The sequence below is a fragment of the Doryrhamphus excisus genome, linkage group LG7 (genome assembly GCF_037039965.1).
Source record: "Doryrhamphus excisus strain RoL-2023G ecotype Guam linkage group LG7, RoL_Dexc_Guam_v1.1, whole genome shotgun sequence".
NCBI lineage: Eukaryota > Metazoa > Chordata > Actinopteri > Syngnathiformes > Syngnathidae > Doryrhamphus > Doryrhamphus excisus.
The window spans coordinates 10,456,958-10,478,865 of NC_136363.1; the positions used below are offsets into that span (position 1 = coordinate 10,456,958).

Consider the following 21,908-nt stretch of genomic DNA (forward strand, 5'->3'; position numbering starts at 1 on the left):
CACCAGGCTGTCAGGCAGTGACCTTGTGACCCTGATGTTCATCTGATGAATCTCCTGGCAGAAAAGGCCTCATGTAGATGACACGCCTTTAGCCTGTCGCCAATAGGTGGCGCTGCAACGAAATCAGGAAGTGACCTACGGGGACCTTCGGGGCGGGGCCATGATCACATGTACCAAGTATGATGAAGATCTGACCACGTGGAGCCAAGTTATTCATGTCTACAGTTACGCTCAGCGTGCAAGGCCCGGACATATGAAAATGGGCAAAATTTGGGGGCGTGCCACGCCCACATCGTATGGAATATCCCAAAATCCTTCGCAATTTAACGTCGGCCATCCGTCTAGTGTCCGTTGATGCAACAACGGACTCATTTGGTCAAACCCCCTAGGAGGAGTTCGTCGAGATACGACCCCAACTTCTGGCACGAAAAAGGCCGCCGCCATCCAAAATGGCCGACTTCCTGTTCGTTTTCCAATATGGGTTCTTGAGACTTTTTGGTCCGTCCTGTCACGATAGACGTCTCCACCAAGTTTCGTGACGATAGGTGAAACTGGTGGCGGGGGCCAATTTTTTCAAAAATTAAAGGTGGCGCTAGAGAGTCAATTTTGGAACATTGTTTTCGGGACCCCCACCAGATCGAAATTTTCGCCAGACCTGACGCGCTTGCAAAATTTGGTGAGTTTTCGGGCATGTTAAGGCCCTCAAAATGGCCGTCCTTTCGTCGGAATAATAATAATAATAATTAAAACTGCAAGCAGTGATGAGCGGGCTCGAGCACCCCGACGCGCTCGGGGGTACGCGCGGGTCGGGGGTACGCGCGGGTCGGGGTCGCGCGCGCGACCGGACGGGCGCGCGGACGCGCCGTACGAAAAACCGCGGCGAGCGGATAAGCGGTAAGGGAGTCACGGCACTTGCAATTTTCCGCCAGGAGGGGGCGACAGCGGCGGCGAGGCGGGTGCGCGGTCACGTCCCGTCCGACACCGCGAACCGCCATAAAAAAATTCACGACGATCGGACCACGCGGTAGGTCCTTGCGGCGGATATACGTTTCCGCCTGTGGGTGGCGCTATAGAGTGGTTGGCCCACACGGTAACGGACCGGAGGGTACCCCGAACCAACAGAAAAAATTAGGGGCCGATCCGACCGTGCGTAAGGAAGTTACGGCAGATATACATTTCCACTAGTTGGTGGCGCTATAGCGTATGTACACACACACAGTCATAGACCAGAGGGTACCCCAGACCACCAGAAAAAATTTGGGCCTGATCCGACCATGTGGAAGGAAGTTACGGCTATATACATTTCCACCAGTTGGTGGCGCTATAGAGTCTATGTACACACACAGTCATAGACCAGAGGGTACCCCAAACCACCAGAAAAAATTTGGGCTTGATCCGACCATGTGGAAGGAAGTTACGGCTATATACATTTCCACCAGTTGGTGGCGCTATAGAGTCTATGTACACACAGTATAACAGACCAGAGATTGACCCAACACACCAAAAAAAATTTCAAGACAATCTGACCATGAATCAGGAAGTTACGGCAGATATACATTTCCACCAGTTGGTGGCGCTGTGTTTAGAACATGGCTTCTGGAGCATTAGGTGCGTCCTGTCATGATAGACGTCTCCACCGAAAATCATAGTGATACGTGTAACGGGTGGCGAGGGATAATGAATTGAAACTTCTAGGTGGCGCTAGTGTGTCAATTTAGATTGGTGTCACATGGGAGCACCACCAGGGCGCTCAGGCCTGGATTAAGGCCTCACGTTTAAGATTTCAGCAGCCTGTGACCTTCTGCAGGCAAATGACCTTTTGATGGTCAATGGCGAAGGCTGACCATTCGCCGTGGCCACGCCCCCCACATGTGCTTTACACACATCATAGTCCATCAACTGACCTCATCAGTCTGTCAGTCAAACTGTGTATTGACTTTGATGTACATTGCTTCAAGGCAAGGCCAGACACCAGGCAGGGCCAGATATGAAACGGTCAAAGTTTGGTGGCGTGCCACGCCCACATCCTATGGAGCGGCCCAAAATCCTTCGCAATTTAACGTGGGCCATCCGTTTAGTGTCCGTTGATGCAACAACGGACTCATTCGGTCAAACCCCCTAGGAGGAGTTCGTCAAGATACGACCCATACATCCGCCCCCAAATGGCCGCCGCCACCTAAAATGGCCGACTTCCTGTTGGTTTTAGAACATGGGTTATTGAGACTTTTTTGTGCGTCCTGTCACGAGTGATGTCTCCTCCGAAAATCATGCCGATACGTGCAACGGGAGGCGAGGGATAATTATTTTAAAACTTGTAGGTGGCGCTAGTGAGTCAATTTGGCTTGGTTTCATATGGGGGCCACACCAGGCCGCTCAGGCCTGGATTCTGCCCCCCCCTATGAGTTTTCAAGCCCATGCAACCTTTTGCGGGCGAATGATGACCTTTTCTATGTAAATGGCGAGGCCTGAGCATTCGCCGCCAGGCCACGCCCACCACGTGCGCTTTTCCTGCATCATGGTCCATCAACAGGCTTCACCAGGCTGTCAGGCAGTGACCTTGTGACCCCGATGTTCATCTGATGAATCTCCTGGCAGAAAAGGCCTCATGTAGATGACACGCCTTTAGCCTGTCGCCAATAGGTGGCGCTGCGACGAAATCAGGAAGTGACCTACGGGGACCTTCGGGGCGGGGCCATGATCACATGTACCAAGTATGATGAAGATCTGACCACGTGGAGCCAAGTTATTCACGTCTACAGTTACGCTCAGCGTGCAAGGCCCGGACATATGAAAATGGGCAAAATTTGGGGGCGTGCCACGCCCACATCGTATGGAATATCCCAAAATCCTTCGCAATTTAACGTCGGCCATCCGTCTAGTGTCCGTTGATGCAACAACGGACTCATTTGGTCAAACCCCCTAGGAGGAGTTCGTCGAGATACGACCCCAACTTCTGGCACGAAAAAGGCCGCCGCCATCCAAAATGGCCGACTTCCTGTTCGTTTTCCAATATGGGTTCTTGAGACTTTTTGGTCCGTCCTGTCACGATAGACGTCTCCACCAAGTTTCGTGACGATAGGTGAAACTGGTGGCGGGGGCCAATTTTTTCAAAAATTAAAGGTGGCGCTAGAGAGTCAATTTTGGAACATTGTTTTCGGGACCCCCACTAGATCGAAATTTTCGCCAGACCTGACGCGCTTGCAAAATTTGGTGAGTTTTCGGGCATGTTAAGGCCCTCAAAATGGCCGTCCTTTCGTCAGAATAAAAAACGGAACGATTACAATAGGGCTTTCGCACTGGTCAGTGCTCGAGCCCTAATAAAAAACGGAACGATTACAATAGGGCTTTCGCACTGGTCAGTGCTCGAGCCCTAATTAAAACTGCAAGCAGTGATGAGCGGGCTCGAGCACCCCGACGCGCTCGGGGGTACGCGCGGGTCGGGGGTACGCGCGGGTCGGGGTCGCGCGCGCGACCGGACGGGCGCGCGGACGCGCCGTACGAAAAACCGCGGCGAGCGGATAAGCGGTAAGGGAGTCACGGCACTTGCAATTTTCCGCCAGGAGGGGGCGACAGCGGCGGCGAGGCGGGTGCGCGGTCACGTCCCGTCCGACACCGCGAACCGCCATAAAAAAATTCACGACGATCGGACCACGCGGTAGGTCCTTGCGGCGGATATATGTTTCCGCCTGTGGGTGGCGCTATAGAGTGGTTGGCCCACACGGTAACGGACCGGAGGGTACCCCGAACCAACAGAAAAAATTAGGGGCCGATCCGACCGTGCGTAAGGAAGTTACGGCAGATATACATTTCCACCAGTTGGTGGCGCTATAGCGTATGTACACACACAGTCATAGACCAGAGGGTACCCCAGACCACCAGAAAAAATTTGGGCCTGATCCGACCATGTGGAAGGAAGTTACGGCTATATACATTTCCACCAGTTGGTGGCGCTATACAGTGTATGTACACACACAGTCATAGACCAGAGGGTACCCCAAACCACCAGAAAAAATTTGGGCTTGATCCGACCATGTGGAAGGAAGTTACGGCTATATACATTTCCACCAGTTGGTGGCGCTATAGAGTCTATGTACACACAGTATAACAGACCAGAGATTGACCCAACACACCAAAAAAAATTTCAAGACAATCTGACCATGAATCAGGAAGTTACGGCAGATATACATTTCCACCAGTTGGTGGCGCTGTGTTTAGAACATGGCTTCTGGAGCATTAGGTGCGTCCTGTCATGATAGACGTCTCCACCGAAAATCATAGTGATACGTGTAACGGGTGGCGAGGGATAATGAATTGAAACTTCTAGGTGGCGCTAGTGTGTCAATTTAGATTGGTGTCACATGGGAGCACCACCAGGGCGCTCAGGCCTGGATTAAGGCCTCACGTTTAAGATTTCAGCAGCCTGTGACCTTCTGCAGGCAAATGATGACCTTTTGATGGTCAATGGCGAAGGCTGACCATTTGCCGTGGCCACGCCCCCCACATGTGCTTTACACACATCATAGTCCATCAACTGACATCATCAGTCTGTCAGTCAAACTGTGTATTGACTTTGATGTACATTGCCTCAAGGCAAGGCCAGACACCAGGCAGGGCCAGATATGAAATGGTCAAAGTTTGGTGGCGTGCCACGCCCACATCCTATGGAGCGGCCCAAAATCCTTCGCAATTTAACGTGGGCCATCCGTCTAGTGTCCGTTGATGCAACAACGGACTCATTCGGTCAAACCCCCTAGGAGGAGTTCGTCAAGATACGACCCATACATCCGCCCCCAAATGGCCGCCGCCACCTAAAATGGCCGACTTCCTGTTGGTTTTAGAACATGGGTTATTGAGACTTTTTTGTGCGTCCTGTCACGAGTGATGTCTCCTCCGAAAATCATGCCGATACGTGCAACGGGAGGCGAGGGATAATTATTTTAAAACTTCTAGGTGGCGCTAGTGAGTCAATTTGGCTTGGTTTCATATGGGGGCCACACCAGGCCGCTCAGGCCTGGATTCTGACCCCCCCTATGAGTTTTCAAGCCCATGCGACCTTTTGCGGGCGAATGATGACCTTTTCTATGTAAATGGCGAGGCCTGAGCATTCGCCGCCAGGCCACGCCCACCACGTGCGCTTTTCCTGCATCATGGTCCATCAACAGGCTTCACCAGGCTGTCAGGCAGTGACCTTGTGACCCCGATGTTCATCTGATGAATCTCCTGGCAGAAAAGGCCTCATGTAGATGACACGCCTTTAGCCTGTCGCCAATAGGTGGCGCTGCGACGAAATCAGGAAGTGACCTACGGGGACCTTCGGGGCGGGGCCATGATCACATGTACCAAGTATGATGAAGATCTGACCACGTGGAGCCAAGTTATTCACGTCTACAGTTACGCTCAGCGTGCAAGGCCCGGACATATGAAAATGGGCAAAATTTGGGGGCGTGCCACGCCCACATCGTATGGAATATCCCAAAATCCTTCGCAATTTAACGTCGGCCATCCGTCTAGTGTCCGTTGATGCAACAACGGACTCATTTGGTCAAACCCCCTAGGAGGAGTTCGTCGAGATACGACCCCAACTTCTGGCACGAAAAAGGCCGCCGCCATCCAAAATGGCCAACTTCCTGTTCGTTTTCCAATATGGGTTCTTGAGACTTTTTGGTCCGTCCTGTCACGATAGACGTCTCCACCAAGTTTCGTGACGATAGGTGAAACTGGTGGCGGGGGCCAATTTTTTCAAAAATTAAAGGTGGCGCTAGAGAGTCAATTTTGGAACATTGTTTTCGGGACCCCCACCAGATCGAAATTTTCGCCAGACCTGACGCGCTTGCAAAATTTGGTGAGTTTTCGGGCATGTTAAGGCCCTCAAAATGGCCGTCCTTTCGTCAGAATAAAAAACGGAACGATTACAATAGGGCTTTCGCACTGGTCAGTGCTCGAGCCCTAATAATTAAAACTGCAAGCAGTGATGAGCGGGCTCGAGCACCCCGACGCGCTCGGGGGTACGCGCGGGTCGGGGGTACGCGCGGGTCGGGGGTACGCGCGGGTCGGGGTCGCGCGTGCGACCGGACGGGCGTGCGGACGCGCTGTACGAAAAACCGCGGCGAGCGGATAAGCGGTAAGGGAGTCACGGCACTTGCAATTTTCCGCCAGGAGGGGGCGACAGCGGCGGCGAGGCGGGTGCGCGGTCACGTCCCGTCCGACACCGCGAACCGCCATAAAAAAATTCACGACGATCGGACCACGCGGTAGGTCCTTGCGGCGGATATACGTTTCCGCCTGTGGGTGGCGCTATAGAGTGGTTGGCCCACACGGTAACGGACCGGAGGGTACCCCGAACCAACAGAAAAAATTAGGGGCCGATCCGACCGTGCGTAAGGAAGTTACGGCAGATATACATTTCCACCAGTTGGTGGCGCTATAGCGTATGTACACACACAGTCATAGACCAGAGGGTACCCCAGACCACCAGAAAAAATTTGGGCCTGATCCGACCATGTGGAAGGAAGTTACGGCTATATACATTTCCACCAGTTGGTGGCGCTATACAGTCTATGTACACACACAGTCATAGACCAGAGGGTACCCCAAACCACCAGAAAAAATTTGGGCTTGATCCGACCATGTGGAAGGAAGTTACGGCTATATACATTTCCACCAGTTGGTGGCGCTATAGAGTCTATGTACACACACAGTCATAGACCAGAGGGTACCCCAAACCACCAGAAAAAATTTGGGCTTGATCCGACCATGTGGAAGGAAGTTACGGCTATATACATTTCCACCAGTTGGTGGCGCTATACAGTCGATGTACACACACAGTCATAGACCAGAGGGTACCCCAAACCACCAGAAAAAATTTGGGCTTGATCCGACCATGTGGATGGAAGTTACGGCTATATACATTTCCACCAGTTGGTGGCGCTATACAGTGTATGTACACACACAGTCATAGACCAGAGGGTACCCCAGACCACCAGAAAAAATTTGGGCCTGATCCGACCATGTGGAAGGAAGTTACGGCTATATACATTTCCACCAGTTGGTGGCGCTATACAGTCTATGTACACACACAGTCATAGACCAGAGGGTACCCCAAACCACCAGAAAAATTTGGGCTTGATCCGACCATGTGGAAGGAAGTTACGGCTATATACATTTCCACCAGTTGGTGGCGCTATAGAGTCTATGTACACACACAGTCATAGACCAGAGGGTACCCCAAACCACCAGAAAAAATTTGGGCTTGATCCGACCATGTGGAAGGAAGTTACGGCTATATACATTTCCACCAGTTGGTGGCGCTATACTGTCTATGTACACACACAGACATAGACCAGAGGGTACCCCAGACCACCAGAAAATTTTGTGGGCTGATCCGACCATGTGGAAGGAAGTTACGGCTATATACACTTCCACCAGTTGGTGGCGCTATAGAGTCTATGTACACACACAGTCATAGACCAGAGGGTACCCCAGACCACCAGAAAAAATTTGGGCTTGATCCGACCATGTGGAAGGAAGTTACGGCTATATACATTTCCACCAGTTGGTGGCGCTATACAGTCTATGTACACACACAGTCATAGACCAGAGGGTACCCCAAACCACCAGAAAAAATTTGGGCTTGATCCGACCATGTGGAAGGAAGTTACGGCTATATACATTTCCGCCAGTTGGTGGCGCTATAGAGTCTATGTACACACACAGTCATAGACCAGAGGGTACCCCAAACCACCAGAAAAAATTTGGGCTTGATCCGACCATGTGGAAGGAAGTTATGGCTATATACATTTCCACCAGTTGGTGGCGCTATAGAGTCTATGTACACCCAGTATAACAAACCAGAGATTGACCCAACACACCAAAAAAAATTTCAAGACAATCTGACCATGAATCAGGAAGTTACGGCAGATATACATTTCCACCAGTTGGTGGCGCTATACAGTCTATGTACACACACAGTCATAGACCAGAGGGTACCCCAAACCACCAGAAAAAATTTGGGCTTGATCCGACCATGTGGAAGGAAGTTACGGCTATATACATTTCCGCCAGTTGGTGGCGCTATAGAGTCTATGTACACACACAGTCATAGACCAGAGGGTACCCCAAACCACCAGAAAAAATTTGGGCTTGATCCGACCATGTGGAAGGAAGTTACGGCTATATACATTTCCGCCAGTTGGTGGCGCTATAGAGTCTATGTACACACACAGTCATAGACCAGAGGGTACCCCAAACCACCAGAAAAAATTTGGGCTTGATCCGACCATGTGGAAGGAAGTTATGGCTATATACATTTCCACCAGTTGGTGGCGCTATAGAGTCTATGTACACCCAGTATAACAAACCAGAGATTGACCCAACACACCAAAAAAAATTTCAAGACAATCTGACCATGAATCAGGAAGTTACGGCAGATATACATTTCCACCAGTTGGTGGCGCTATACAGTCTATGTACACACACAGTCATAGACCAGAGGGTACCCCAAACCACCAGAAAAAATTTGGGCTTGATCCGACCATGTGGAAGGAAGTTACGGCTATATACATTTCCGCCAGTTGGTGGCGCTATAGAGTCTATGTACACACACAGTCATAGACCAGAGGGTACCCCAAACCACCAGAAAAAATTTGGGCTTGATCCGACCATGTGGAAGGAAGTTACGGCTATATACATTTCCACCAGTTGGTGGCGCTATACAGTGTATGTACGAACACAGTCATAGACCAGAGGGTACCCCAAACCACCAGAAAAAATTTGGGCTTGATCCGACCATGTGGAAGGAAGTTACGGCTATATACATTTCCACCAGTTGGTGGCGCTATACAGTGTATGTACACACACAGTCATAGACCAGAGGGTACCCCAAACCACCAGAAAAAATTTGGGCTTGATCCGACCATGTGGAAGGAAGTTACGGCTATATACATTTCCACCAGTTGGTGGCGCTATAGAGTCTATGTACACACAGTATAACAAACCAGAGATTGACCCAACACACCAAAAAAAATTTCAAGACAATCTGACAATGAATCAGGAAGTTACGGCAGATATACATTTCCACCAGTTGGTGGCGCTGTGTTTTGAACATGGCTTCTGGAGCGTTAGGTGCGTCCTGTCATGATAGACGTCTCCACCGAAAATCATAGTGATACGTGTAACGGGTGGCGAGGGATAATGAATTGAAACTTCTAGGTGGCGCTAGTGTGTCAATTTAGATTGGTGTCACATGGGAGCACCACCAGGGCGCTCAGGCCTGGATTAAGGCCTGACGTGTAAGATTTCAGCAGCATGTGACCTTCTGCGGGCAAAATATGAGCCTTCGATGGTCAATGGCGAAGGATGACCATTCGCCGTGGCCACGCCCCCACATGTGCTTTCCACACATCACAGTCCATCGACTGACATCATCAGTCTGTCAGTCAAACTGTGTATTGACTTTGATGTACATTGCTTCAAGGCAAGGCCAGACACCAGGCAGGGCCAGATATGAAAAAGGTAAAAGTTTGATGGCGTGCCTCGCCCACATCCTAAGGAGCAGCCCAAAATCCTTCGCAATTTAACGTGGGCCATCCGTCTAGTGTTCGTTGATGCTACAACGGACTCATTCGGTCAAACCCCCTAGGAGGAGTTCGTCGAGATACGACCCCTACATCCTCCCCCAAATGGCCGCCGCCACCTAAAATGGCCGACTTCCTGTTGGTTTTTGAACATGGGTTCTTGAGACTTTTTTGTGCGTCCTGTCACGAGTGATGTCTCCTCCGAAAATCATGCCGATACGTGCAACGGGAGGCGAGGGATAATTATTTTAAAACTTGTAGGTGGCGCTAGTGAGTCAATTTGGCTTGGTTTCATATGGGGGCCACACCAGGCCGCTCAGGCCTGGATTCTGACCCCCCCTATGAGCTTTCAAGCCCATGCGACCTTTTGCGGGCGAATGATGACCTTTTCTATGTAAATGGCGAGGCCTGAGCATTCGCCGCCAGGCCACGCCCACCACGTTCGCTTTTCCTGCATCATGGTCCATCAACAGGCTTCACCAGGCTGTCAGGCAGTGACCTTGTGACCCTGATGTTCATCTGATGAATCTCCTGGCAGAAAAGGCCTCATGTAGATGACACGCCTTTAGCCTGTCGCCAATAGGTGGCGCTGCGACGAAATCAGGAAGTGACCTACGGGGACCTTCTGGGCGGGGCCATGATCACATGTACCAAGTATGATGAAGATCTGACCACGTGGAGCCAAGTTATTCACGTCTACAGTTACGCTCAGCGTGCAAGGCCCGGACATATGAAAATGGGCAAAATTTGGGGGCGTGCCACGCCCACATCGTATGGAATATCCCAAAATCCTTCGCAATTTAACGTCGGCCATCCGTCTAGTGTCCGTTGATGCAACAACGGACTCATTTGGTCAAACCCCCTAGGAGGAGTTCGTCGAGATACGACCCCAACTTCTGGCACGAAAAAGGCCGCCGCCATCCAAAATGGCCGACTTCCTGTTCGTTTTCCAATATGGGTTCTTGAGACTTTTTGGTCCGTCCTGTCACGATAGACGTCTCCACCAAGTTTCGTGACGATAGGTGAAACTGGTGGCGGGGGCCAATTTTTTCAAAAATTAAAGGTGGCGCTAGAGAGTCAATTTTGGAACATTGTTTTCGGGACCCCCACCAGATCGAAATTTTCGCCAGACCTGACGCGCTTGCAAAATTTGGTGAGTTTTCGGGCATGTTAAGGCCCTCAAAATGGCCGTCCTTTCGTCAGAATAATAATAAAAAAAATTAAAACTGCGAGCAGTGATGAGCGGGCTCGAGCACCCCGACGCGCTCGGGGGTACGCGCGGGTCGGGGGTACGCGCGGGTCGGGGTCGCGCGCGCGACCGGACGGGCGCGCGGACGCGCTGTACGAAAAACCGCGGCGAGCGGATAAGCGATAAGGGAGTCACGGCTTTTGCAATTTTCCGCCAGGAGGGGGCGACAGCGGCGGCGAGGCGGGTGCGCGGTCACGTCCCGTCCGACGCCGCGAACCGCCATAAAAAAATTCACGACGATCGGACCGCGCGGTAGGTCCTTGCGGCGGATATACGTTTCCGCCTGTGGGTGGCGCTATAGAGTGTATGCGCCCACACGGTAACGGACCGGAGGGTACCCCGAACCAACAGAAAAAATTAGGGGCCGATCCGACCGTGCGTAAGGAAGTTACGGCAGATATACCTTTCCACCAGTTGGTGGCGCTATACAGTCTATGTACACACACTGTCATAGACCAGAGGGTACCCCAGACCACCAGAAAAAATTTGGGCCTGATCCGACCATGTGGAAGGAAGTTACGGCTATATACATTTCCACCAGTTGGTGGCGCTATACAGTCTATGTACACACACAGTCACAGACCAGAGGGTACCCCAGACCACCAGAAAAAATTTGGGCCTGATCCGACCATGTGGAAGGAAGTTACGGCTATATACATTTCCACCAGTTGGTGGCGCTATACAGTCTATGTACACACACAGTCATAGACCAGAGGGTACCCCAGACCACCAGAAAAATTTGTAGGCTGATCCGACCATGTGGAAGGAAGTTACGGCTATATACATTTCCACCAGTTGGTGGCGCTATACAGTCTATGTACACACACAGTCATAGACCAGAGGGTACCCCAGACCACCAGAAAAATTTGTAGGCTGATCCGACCATGTGGAAGGAAGTTACGGCTATATACATTTCCACCAGTTGGTGGCGCTATACAGTCTATGTACACACAGTATAACAGACCAGAGATTGACCCAACACACCAAAAAACATTTCAAGACAATCTGACCATGAATCAGGAAGTTATGGCAGATATACATGTCCACCAGTTGGTGGCGCTGTGTTTTGAACATGGCTTCTGGAGCGTTAAGTGCGTCCTGTCTTGATAGACGTCTCCACCGAAAATCATAGTGATACGTGTAACGGGTGGCGAGGGATAATGAATTGAAACTTCTAGGTGGCGCTAGTGTGTCAATTTAGATTGGTGTCACATGGGAGCACCACCAGGGCGCTCAGGCCTGGATTAAGGCCTCACGTTTAAGATTTCAGCAGCCTGTGACCTTCTGCAGGCAAATGATGACCTTTTGATGGTCAATGGCGAAGGCTGACCATTCGCCGTGGCCACGCCCCCCACATGTGCTTTACACACATCATAGTCCATCAACTGACTTCATCAGTCTGTCAGTCAAACTGTGTATTGACTTTGATGTACATTGCTTCAAGGCAAGGCCAGACACCAGGCAGGGCCAGATATGAAATGGTCAAAGTTTGGTGGCGTGCCACGCCCACATCCTATGGAGCGGCCCAAAATCCTTCGCAATTTAACGTGGGCCATCCGTCTAGTGTCCGTTGATGCAACAACGGACTCATTCGGTCAAACCCCCTAGGAGGAGTTCGTCGAGATACGACCCATACATCCGCCCCCAAATGGCCGCCGCCACCTAAAATGGCCGACTTCCTGTTGGTTTTAGAACATGGGTTCTTGAGACTTTTTTGTGCGTCCTGTCACGAGTGATGTCTCCTCCGAAAATCATGCCGATACGTGCAACGGCAGGCGAGGGATAATTATTTTAAAACTTGTAGGTGGCGCTAGTGAGTCAATTTGGCTTAGTTTCATATGGGGGCCACACCAGGCCGCTCAGGCCTGGATTCTGACCCCCCCTATGAGCTTTCAAGCCCATGCGACCTTTTGCGGGCGAATGATGACCTTTTCTATGTAAATGGCGAGGTCTGAGCATTCGCCGCCAGGCCACGCCCACCACGTTCGCTTTTCCTGCATCATGGTCCATCAACAGGCTTCACCAGGCTGTCAGGCAGTGACCTTGTGACCCTGATGTTCATCTGATGAATCTCCTGGCAGAAAAGGCCTCATGTAGATGACACGCCTTTAGCCTGTCGCCAATAGGTGGCGCTGCGACGAAATCAGGAAGTGACCTACGGGGACCTTTGGGGCGGGGCCATGATCACATGTACCAAGTATGATGAAGATCTGACCACGTGGAGCCAAGTTATTCACGTCTACAGTTACGCTCAGCGTGCAAGGCCCGGACATATGAAAATGGGCAAAATTTGGGGGCGTGCCACGCCCACATCGTATGGAATATCCCAAAATCCTTCGCAATTTAACGTCGGCCATCCGTCTAGTGTCCGTTGATGCAACAACGGACTCATTCGGTCAAACCCCCTAGGAGGAGTTCGTCGAGATACGACCCCAATTTCTGGCCCGAAAAAGGCCGGCGCCATCCAAAATGGCCGACTTCCTGTTCGTTTTACAATATGGGTTCTTGAGACTTTTTGGTCCGTCCTGTCACGATAGACGTCTCCACCAAGTTTCGGGACGATAGGTGAAACTGGTGGCGGGGGCCAATTTTTTCAAAAATAAAAGGTGGCGCTAGAGAGGCAATTTTGGAACATTATATTTGGGACCCCTAAAATATCAAATTTTTCGCCAGACCGGACGCGCCTGCAAAAATTGGTGAGTTTTCGGGCATGTTAAGGCCCCCAAAAAGGCGATCATTTCGGGAGAATAATAATAATAATAATAATTAAAACTGCAAGCAGTGATGAGCGGGCTCGAGCACCCCGACGCGCTCGGGGGTACGCGCGGGTCGGGGGTACGCGCGGGTCGGGGTCGCGCGCGCGACCGGACGGGCGCGCGGACGCGCCGTACGAAAAACCGCGGCGAGCGGATAAGCGGTAAGGGAGTCACGGCACTTGCAATTTTCCGCCAGGAGGGGGCGACAGCGGCGGCGAGGCGGGTGCGCGGTCACGTCCCGTCCGACGCCGCGAACCGCCATAAAAAAATTCACGACGATCGGACCGCGCGGTAGGTCCTTGCGGCGGATATACGTTTCCGCCTGTGGGTGGCGCTATAGAGTGTATGCGCCCACACGGTAACGGACCGGAGGGTACCCCGAACCAACAGAAAAAATTAGGGGCCGATCCGACCGTGCGTAAGGAAGTTACGGCAGATATACCTTTCCACCAGTTGGTGGCGCTATACAGTCTATGTACACACACTGTCATAGACCAGAGGGTACCCCAGACCACCAGAAAAAATTTGGGCCTGATCCGACCATGTGGAAGGAAGTTACGGCTATATACATTTCCACCAGTTGGTGGCGCTATACAGTCTATGTACACACACAGTCACAGACCAGAGGGTACCCCAGACCACCAGAAAAAATTTGGGCCTGAGCCGACCATGTGGAAGGAAGTTACGGCTATATACATTTCCACCAGTTGGTGGCGCTATACAGTCTATGTACACACACAGTCATAGACCAGAGGGTACCCCAGACCACCAGAAAAATTTGTAGGCTGATCCGACCATGTGGAAGGAAGTTACGGCTATATACATTTCCACCAGTTGGTGGCGCTATACAGTCTATGTACACACAGTATAACAGACCAGAGATTGACCCAACACAGCAAAAAAAATTTCAAGACAATCTGACCATGAATCAGGAAGTTACGGCAGATATACATGTCCACCAGTTGGTGGCGCTGTGTTTTGAACATGGCTTCTGGAGCGTTAAGTGCGTCCTGTCTTGATAGACGTCTCCACCGAAAATCATAGTGATACGTGTAACGGGTGGCGAGGGATAATGAATTGAAACTTCTAGGTGGCGCTAGTGTGTCAATTTAGATTGGTGTCACATGGGAGCACCACCAGGGCGCTCAGGCCTGGATTAAGGCCTCACGTTTAAGATTTCAGCAGCCTGTGACCTTCTGCAGGCAAATGATGACCTTTTGATGGTCAATGGCGAAGGCTGACCATTCGCCGTGGCCACGCCCCCCACATGTGCTTTACACACATCATAGTCCATCAACTGACTTCATCAGTCTGTCAGTCAAACTGTGTATTGACTTTGATGTACATTGCTTCAAGGCAAGGCCAGACACCAGGCAGGGCCAGATATGAAATGGTCAAAGTTTGGTGGCGTGCCACGCCCACATCCTATGGAGCGGCCCAAAATCCTTCGCAATTTAACGTGGGCCATCCGTCTAGTGTCCGTTGATGCAACAACGGACTCATTCGGTCAAACCCCCTAGGAGGAGTTCGTCGAGATACGACCCATACATCCGCCCCCAAATGGCCGCCGCCACCTAAAATGGCCGACTTCCTGTTGGTTTTAGAACATGGGTTCTTGAGACTTTTTTGTGCGTCCTGTCACGAGTGATGTCTCCTCCGAAAATCATGCCGATACGTGCAACGGGAGGCGAGGGATAATTATTGTAAAACTTGTAGGTGGCGCTAGTGAGTCAATTTGGCTTAGTTTCATATGGGGGCCACACCAGGCCGCTCAGGCCTGGATTCTGACCCCCCCTATGAGCTTTCAAGCCCATGCGACCTTTTGCGGGCGAATGATGACCTTTTCTATGTAAATGGCGAGGTCTGAGCATTCGCCGCCAGGCCACGCCCACCACGTTCGCTTTTCCTGCATCATGGTCCATCAACAGGCTTCACCAGGCTGTCAGGCAGTGACCTTGTGACCCTGATGTTCATCTGATGAATCTCCTGGCAGAAAAGGCCTCATGTAGATGACACGCCTTTAGCCTGTCGCCAATAGGTGGCGCTGCGACGAAATCAGGAAGTGACCTACGGGGACCTTCGGGGCGGGGCCATGATCACATGTACCAAGTATGATGAAGATCTGACCACGTGGAGCCAAGTTATTCACGTCTACAGTTACGCTCAGCGTGCAAGGCCCGGACATATGAAAATGGGCAAAATTTGGGGGCGTGCCACGCCCACATCGTATGGAATATCCCAAAATCCTTCGCAATTTAACGTCGGCCATCCGTCTAGTGTCCGTTGATGCAACAACGGACTCATTCGGTCAAACCCCCTAGGAGGAGTTCGTCGAGATACGACCCATACTTCCGCCCCCAAATGGCCGCCGCCACCTAAAATGGCCGACTTCCTGTTGGTTTTAGAACATGGGTTCTTGAGACTTTTTTGTGCGTCCTGTCACGAGTGATGTCTCCTCGGAAAATCATGCCGATACGTGCAACGGGAGGCGAGGGATAATTATTTTAAAACTTGTAGGTGGCGCTAGTGAGTCAATTTGGCTTAGTTTCATATGGGGGCCACACCAGGCCGCTCAGGCCTGGATTCTGACCCCCCCTATGAGCTTTCAAGCCCATGCGACCTTTTGCGGGCGAATGATGACCTTTTCTATGTAAATGGCGAGGTCTGAGCATTCGCCGCCAGGCCACGCCCACCACGTTCGCTTTTCCTGCATCATGGTCCATCAACAGGCTTCACCAGGCTGTCAGGCAGTGACCTTGTGACCCTGATGTTCATCTGATGAATCTCCTGGCAGAAAAGGCCTCATGTAGATGACACGCCTTTAGCCTGTCGCCAATAGGTGGCGCTGCGACGAAATCAGGAAGTGACCTACGGGGACCTTCGGGGCGGGGCCATGATCACATGTACCAAGTATGATGAAGATCTGACCACGTGGAGCCAAGTTATTCACGTCTACAGTTACGCTCAGCGTGCAAGGCCCGGACATATGAAAATGGGCAAAATTTGGGGGCGTGCCACGCCCACATCGTATGGAATATCCCAAAATCCTTCGCAATTTAACGTCGGCCATCCGTCTAGTGTCCGTTGATGCTACAACGGACTCATTCGGTCAAACCCCCTAGGAGGAGTTCGTCGAGATACGACCCCAACTTCTGGCCCAAAAACGTCCGCCGCCATCCAAAATGGCCGACTTCCTGTTCGTTTTCCAATATGGGTTCTTGAGACTTTTTGGTCCGGCCTGTCACGATAGACGTCTCCACCGAGTTTCGTGACGATAGGTGAAACTGGTGTCGGGGGCTAATTTTTTTTAAAATTCAAGGTGGCGCTAGAGAGGCAATTTTGGAACATGATATTTGAAACCCATAAAATATAAAATTTTTCGCCAGACCTGATGCGCTCGCCAAATTTGGTGAGTTTTCGGGCATGTTGAGGCCCTCAAAAAGGCCGACGGTTGGCAGAATAATAATAATAATAATAATAATAATAAACGGAACGATAACAATAGGGCTTTCGCACTGGTCAGTGCTCGAGCCCTAATTAAAACTGCAAGCAGTGATGAGCGGGCTCGAGCACCCCGACGCGCTCGGGGGTACGCGCGGGTCGGGGGTACGCGCGGGTCGGGGTCGCGCGCGCGACCGGACGGGCGCGCGGACGCGCCGTACGAAAAACCGCGGCGAGCGGATAAGCGGTAAGGGAGTCACGGCACTTGCAATTTTCCGCCAGGAGGGGGCGACAGCGGCGGCGAGGCGGGTGCGCGGTCACGTCCCGTCCGACGCCGCGAACCGCCATAAAAAAATTCACGACGATCGGACCGCGCGGTAGGTCCTTGCGGCGGATATACGTTTCCGCCTGTGGGTGGCGCTATAGAGTGTATGCGCCCACACGGTAACGGACCGGAGGGTACCCTGAACCAACAGAAAAAATTAGGGGCCGATCCGACCGTGCGTAAGGAAGTTACGGCAGATATACATTTCCACCAGTTGGTGGCGCTATACAGTCTATGTACACACACTGTCATAGACCAGAGGGTACCCCAAATCACCAGAAAATTTTGGGCCCGATTTGACCATGTGGAAGGAAGTTACGGCTATATACATTTCCACCAGTTGGTGGCGCTATAGAGTCTATGTACACACAGTATAACAGACCAGAGATTGACCCAACACACCGAAAAAAATTTCAAGACAATCTGACCATGAATCAGGAAGTTACGGCAGATATACATTTCCACCAGTTGGTGGCGCTGTGTTTTGAACATGGCTTCTGGAGCGTTAAGTGCGTCCTGTCATGATAGACGTCTCCACCGAAAATCATAGTGATACGTGTAACGGGTGGCGAGGGATAATGAATTGAAACTTCTAGGTGGCGCTAGTGTGTCAATTTAGATTGGTGTCACATGGGAGCACCACCAGGGCGCTCAGGCCTGGATTATGACCTTACGTGTAAGATTTCAGCAGCCTGTGACCTTCTGCGGGCAAAATATGAGCCTTCGATGGTCAATGGCGAAGGCTGACCAATCGCCGTGGCCACGCCTCCCACATGTGCTTTACACACATCATAGTCCATCAACTGACTTCATCAGTCTGTCAGTCAAACTGTGTATTGACTTTGATATACAATGCTTCAAGGCAAGGCCAGAATCCAAACAATGTAGTTTGAAGGCGTGCCACGCCCACATCCTTAAGAGCCGCCCAAAATCCTTCTGATTTTAACATTGGCCATTTGTGTAGTGTCCATTGATGGAACCCCTTCGGAAGAGTTCAGCGAGATATGACCACTCGCCCCCAAATGGATGGCGCCAAGCAAAATGGCCGACTTCCTGTCGGTTTTTGAACATGGGTTCTTGAGACTTTTTTGTGCGTCCTATCATGAGTGATGTCTCCTTTGAAAATCATGATGATCTGTGCAAAGGGAGGCGAGGGATAGTTATTTTAAAACTTGTAGGTGGCGCTAGTGAGTCAATTTGGCTTGGTTTCATATGGGGGCCCCACCAGGGCCCTCAGGCCTGGATTGTGACACCCCTATAAGTTTTCAACCACATGCGACCTTCTGCAGGCTAGTTATGACCCTTTGAGGGTCAATGGCGTGGTTTGAGCATTCGCCGCCAGGCCACGCCCACCACGTGTGCTTTATTCAGATCACGGTCCATCAACAGTCTTTACCAGACTGCCAGTCAGTGACCTTGTGACCTTTATGTCCATCTGATCAATCTCTTGCCAGAAGAAGACTAATTGTTAGGTTAGTTGTTGCCAATAGGGGGGGCTGCGCCGAAATCAGGAAGTGACCTATGTGGATCGTCGAGGTGGGGCCATGATCACATGTACCAAGTACGATGAAGATCTGACTGTGGAGCTAACTTAGTAACGTTTACAATCTGCTCAGCATGCAAAGCGACCCGCCACGCCCACATTTCATGGCGCAACGAAATATTCCTATCAATTGAACATACCGCACCCTATGGCACTGGGGGTGCGCGAGAGTTGACGGGCACGCGAAACGACGGGCGCTAGGACCCAGCACCCGGCATCGGCGTGTCCGGTAGAAAAAACAGTGGCGCCTTGATCGGATTTCACCATGCACCATATTTATCCGGAAGGGGGCGATGTGGAGCGCTCCAGCCGCTTCCTGAGACTTTGTTGGAGGTCCTATAATGAGTAATGTCTTTACCGGAAACATCCCTTTCAAGCAAATGGGCATATTCAGGTTCTCTCAGTGGTTTTTAACACCCACGAGTACTTCATGGGTGAAGTTCATATGCAAAGTGAGATGTCTGAGCAATGTATTTGTTGGTGTGTTTTGTTTTGTAAAGTCTAATTAAACCTTATTACGTGTGTCAAAATGAATAAAGACCAGCTTTGTAAAAATAACCAACATGTGTGGAATACCAGATAATGGATGAAAGCTAAAAAGATTTAAACCAAGTTGCGTACGAACAAAACAGAACATGTTTAATTATGTGACATACAAAAATTCAACAAGCCAAAGCACAACATAACAACAACAATATATTAATAATACAGCCAAATAACGTTCACACTCACATTCATACCTATGGACAATTTGAAGTCGCCAAATAACCTAACATGTTTGATGAAGGGGGGATGTTTATTTTTGTTTATGTTTTCTTTTTTCCGGACGTGGTATTTCTGGACGTTCTTCCTGTCTTATGGGTTTTTTTTCGTCGTCCGTTTGTGTGGCACAGTCACGGCTGTCTGTTTAGAAGAAATAACACATGAGTGACATCTAGCGGTGAAACACTATAACATCCACCGCATTTACAACTACAATACATCATCAGAATCATATATAATGTTACGCATAAACATGACAATATTGCAACATCAACACAATATATAACTTGTCATCAATGAAATATGAAATATCTCACCATTTTATGTCACACATTAAATATTCTGTGGTCTGACCGTGACCCTTTGACGACCTGTTGCAATTTCCGAATGAAACACCTGTTCAGGATGTTGGTTGCATTACTGACATCGGACAGTTTGAAAACGGCCATTTTGTCATTGTCCATCGATATTACTGCAGCGAAGTAAGTACTTGATTCTTTTCCTTTCTAATTAATTTATGTCTCAAATTGAAGTGCATTTTACACGTGTGCAAATAATGTTTGAGCAAATGTGGGTATATTACATGTGATGTATTTCTTTTTCGGTATAGAATGGCACATCTCTCCTCTCCCGCAAAGCTGAGCATTGTTGACGACCCAGAGGTGGCCGAAATACGGAGCCAATGCCAGCTCTTGAGTGTAAGTCATTTGTATTGTTTTTATGGTAAAAGCAATCGTAAATGTTTCTGTTGTATTGACTGATAACATTATAAAAATAAGTAACAATGTCATTTATATTGTTGTCACTTGAACGATGTGATCATTTACCATATTTGCCTATGTGTATTAGTTGTACAATGTATGAATCCTACAAAGATGTTATAAAAATGTTGTTACATTCATTAATTGCAAACAATCTACTGTTACAGAGTTAAGTATCATGCTCACGTGTTAATGTTTTCAAGTAAAGCTTGCAATTAGCTATTTAACACTGTCGTTAACGATAGCGTATATCTTTACAAAGTATTGAACATAATGTATTTTTGATTGTATTTGTGCAGTATTTATGCAGAGACCACACTCTGCCCCGGGCGGAGGTGCATCGGCAGAGCATTGAAGTAAGCCATAATATTATGGCTTACGTGTCGAAAGAGATGGAGGAGAGGAAGAAAGAGGAGGTGGAAGTCAGGCGACAAAAAGCCGAAATAGCAAAACTAAAGTTTCGTCTCGAACCAGCGTTGCAAAGAGCTGAGGTGGCCGAGGCTACAAGTGTTTTTCTTGGAGATGGTGAGAAAGTTCATGCATAAATGTAATGTATGTCATTTCTGATCTATTAATGCGGTTCAGTGTGTATCACTAAAGTAGTTTTGTTTCTAATATACAGAAAAAAGAGAATGCGGCACGCAGAGCGACCCGGAGGAGACCAGCGTTTCCCCTCAAACATAAACCCCCTCATCATTTAATCAAAATTATTGTTCATATGTTCATATGTTTGTTTATTTTTGTAAATTGTTTTTTTGTTGTTTTTTGTGTGTGAATTCGTTGATGTTATTTCAATAAATCGTTTATTACACTATTTCTGTTGTTTTTTTAATGAATGTGATATTTTTTACTCATGAACTGCACATCAATTGCTCCTTGAAAGAGTGACAGTTCCGTAGAAAAAAACACACATATATATATATCGCAAGTTACCATGTGTAATGATGTTTTAACATCACAATCTCAGCAAGTTGTAAATGAAAATGAGATGATTATTTATCATAGAACAAAACAAATCTGCTACATTTACTCTGTTTTTAACAGAATGTAATAATGGACTATCAAATAGAGAAAAAATATGAACTTGATGATGTATAATGTATATTGCTTTAGTCTTTTTCAGTACTTCAAGTCAATATATGAAACAAACAAAAACCATGTAAATAACCGCTAACATGTATTAATCTCCTTTGACAAAGATAAAATATCTATTTTATCTTTGAACAGTAGTGACTTTACAAGAGGTGTCGGGGCCTCAAAGCGTGTGTCGAGGGCACTTCCGGGAAGCGTGGACTGAGGTTTGATTCATTGGGGGTAGGGGCCTGAATCGATGACGTCCGAAGCGTCGCTGCCTGGCTGTACCATGTGACGGATTCCGGAAAACGTTTAGAATTTGCTGCGATGTTTTCCTATCACTCGGCGATATAAACCCCTCAGGCTTAAACATTAAAATGTGGGGTTTTGTGGTGAGAGTCAGTCTGTTGAGCGTGTGGATACTT

General features: G+C 49.5%; 1 protein-coding gene and 1 long non-coding RNA gene across 2 annotated transcripts in view; both read left to right on the top strand.

The window, feature by feature from the left end:
* LOC131102050 (hippocalcin-like protein 1) overlaps nt 1–21,908 on the top strand; it is a 224,045-nt gene that overhangs the window by 14,053 nt on the left and 188,084 nt on the right. The gene's annotated exons all lie outside the window — the stretch shown is intronic.
* On the top strand, nt 19,447–21,179 carry LOC144899481 (uncharacterized). Its single transcript, XR_013627607.1, has 3 exons — nt 19,447–20,346; nt 20,709–20,934; nt 21,032–21,179. It is a non-coding gene; the product is annotated as an uncharacterized LOC144899481 (long non-coding RNA).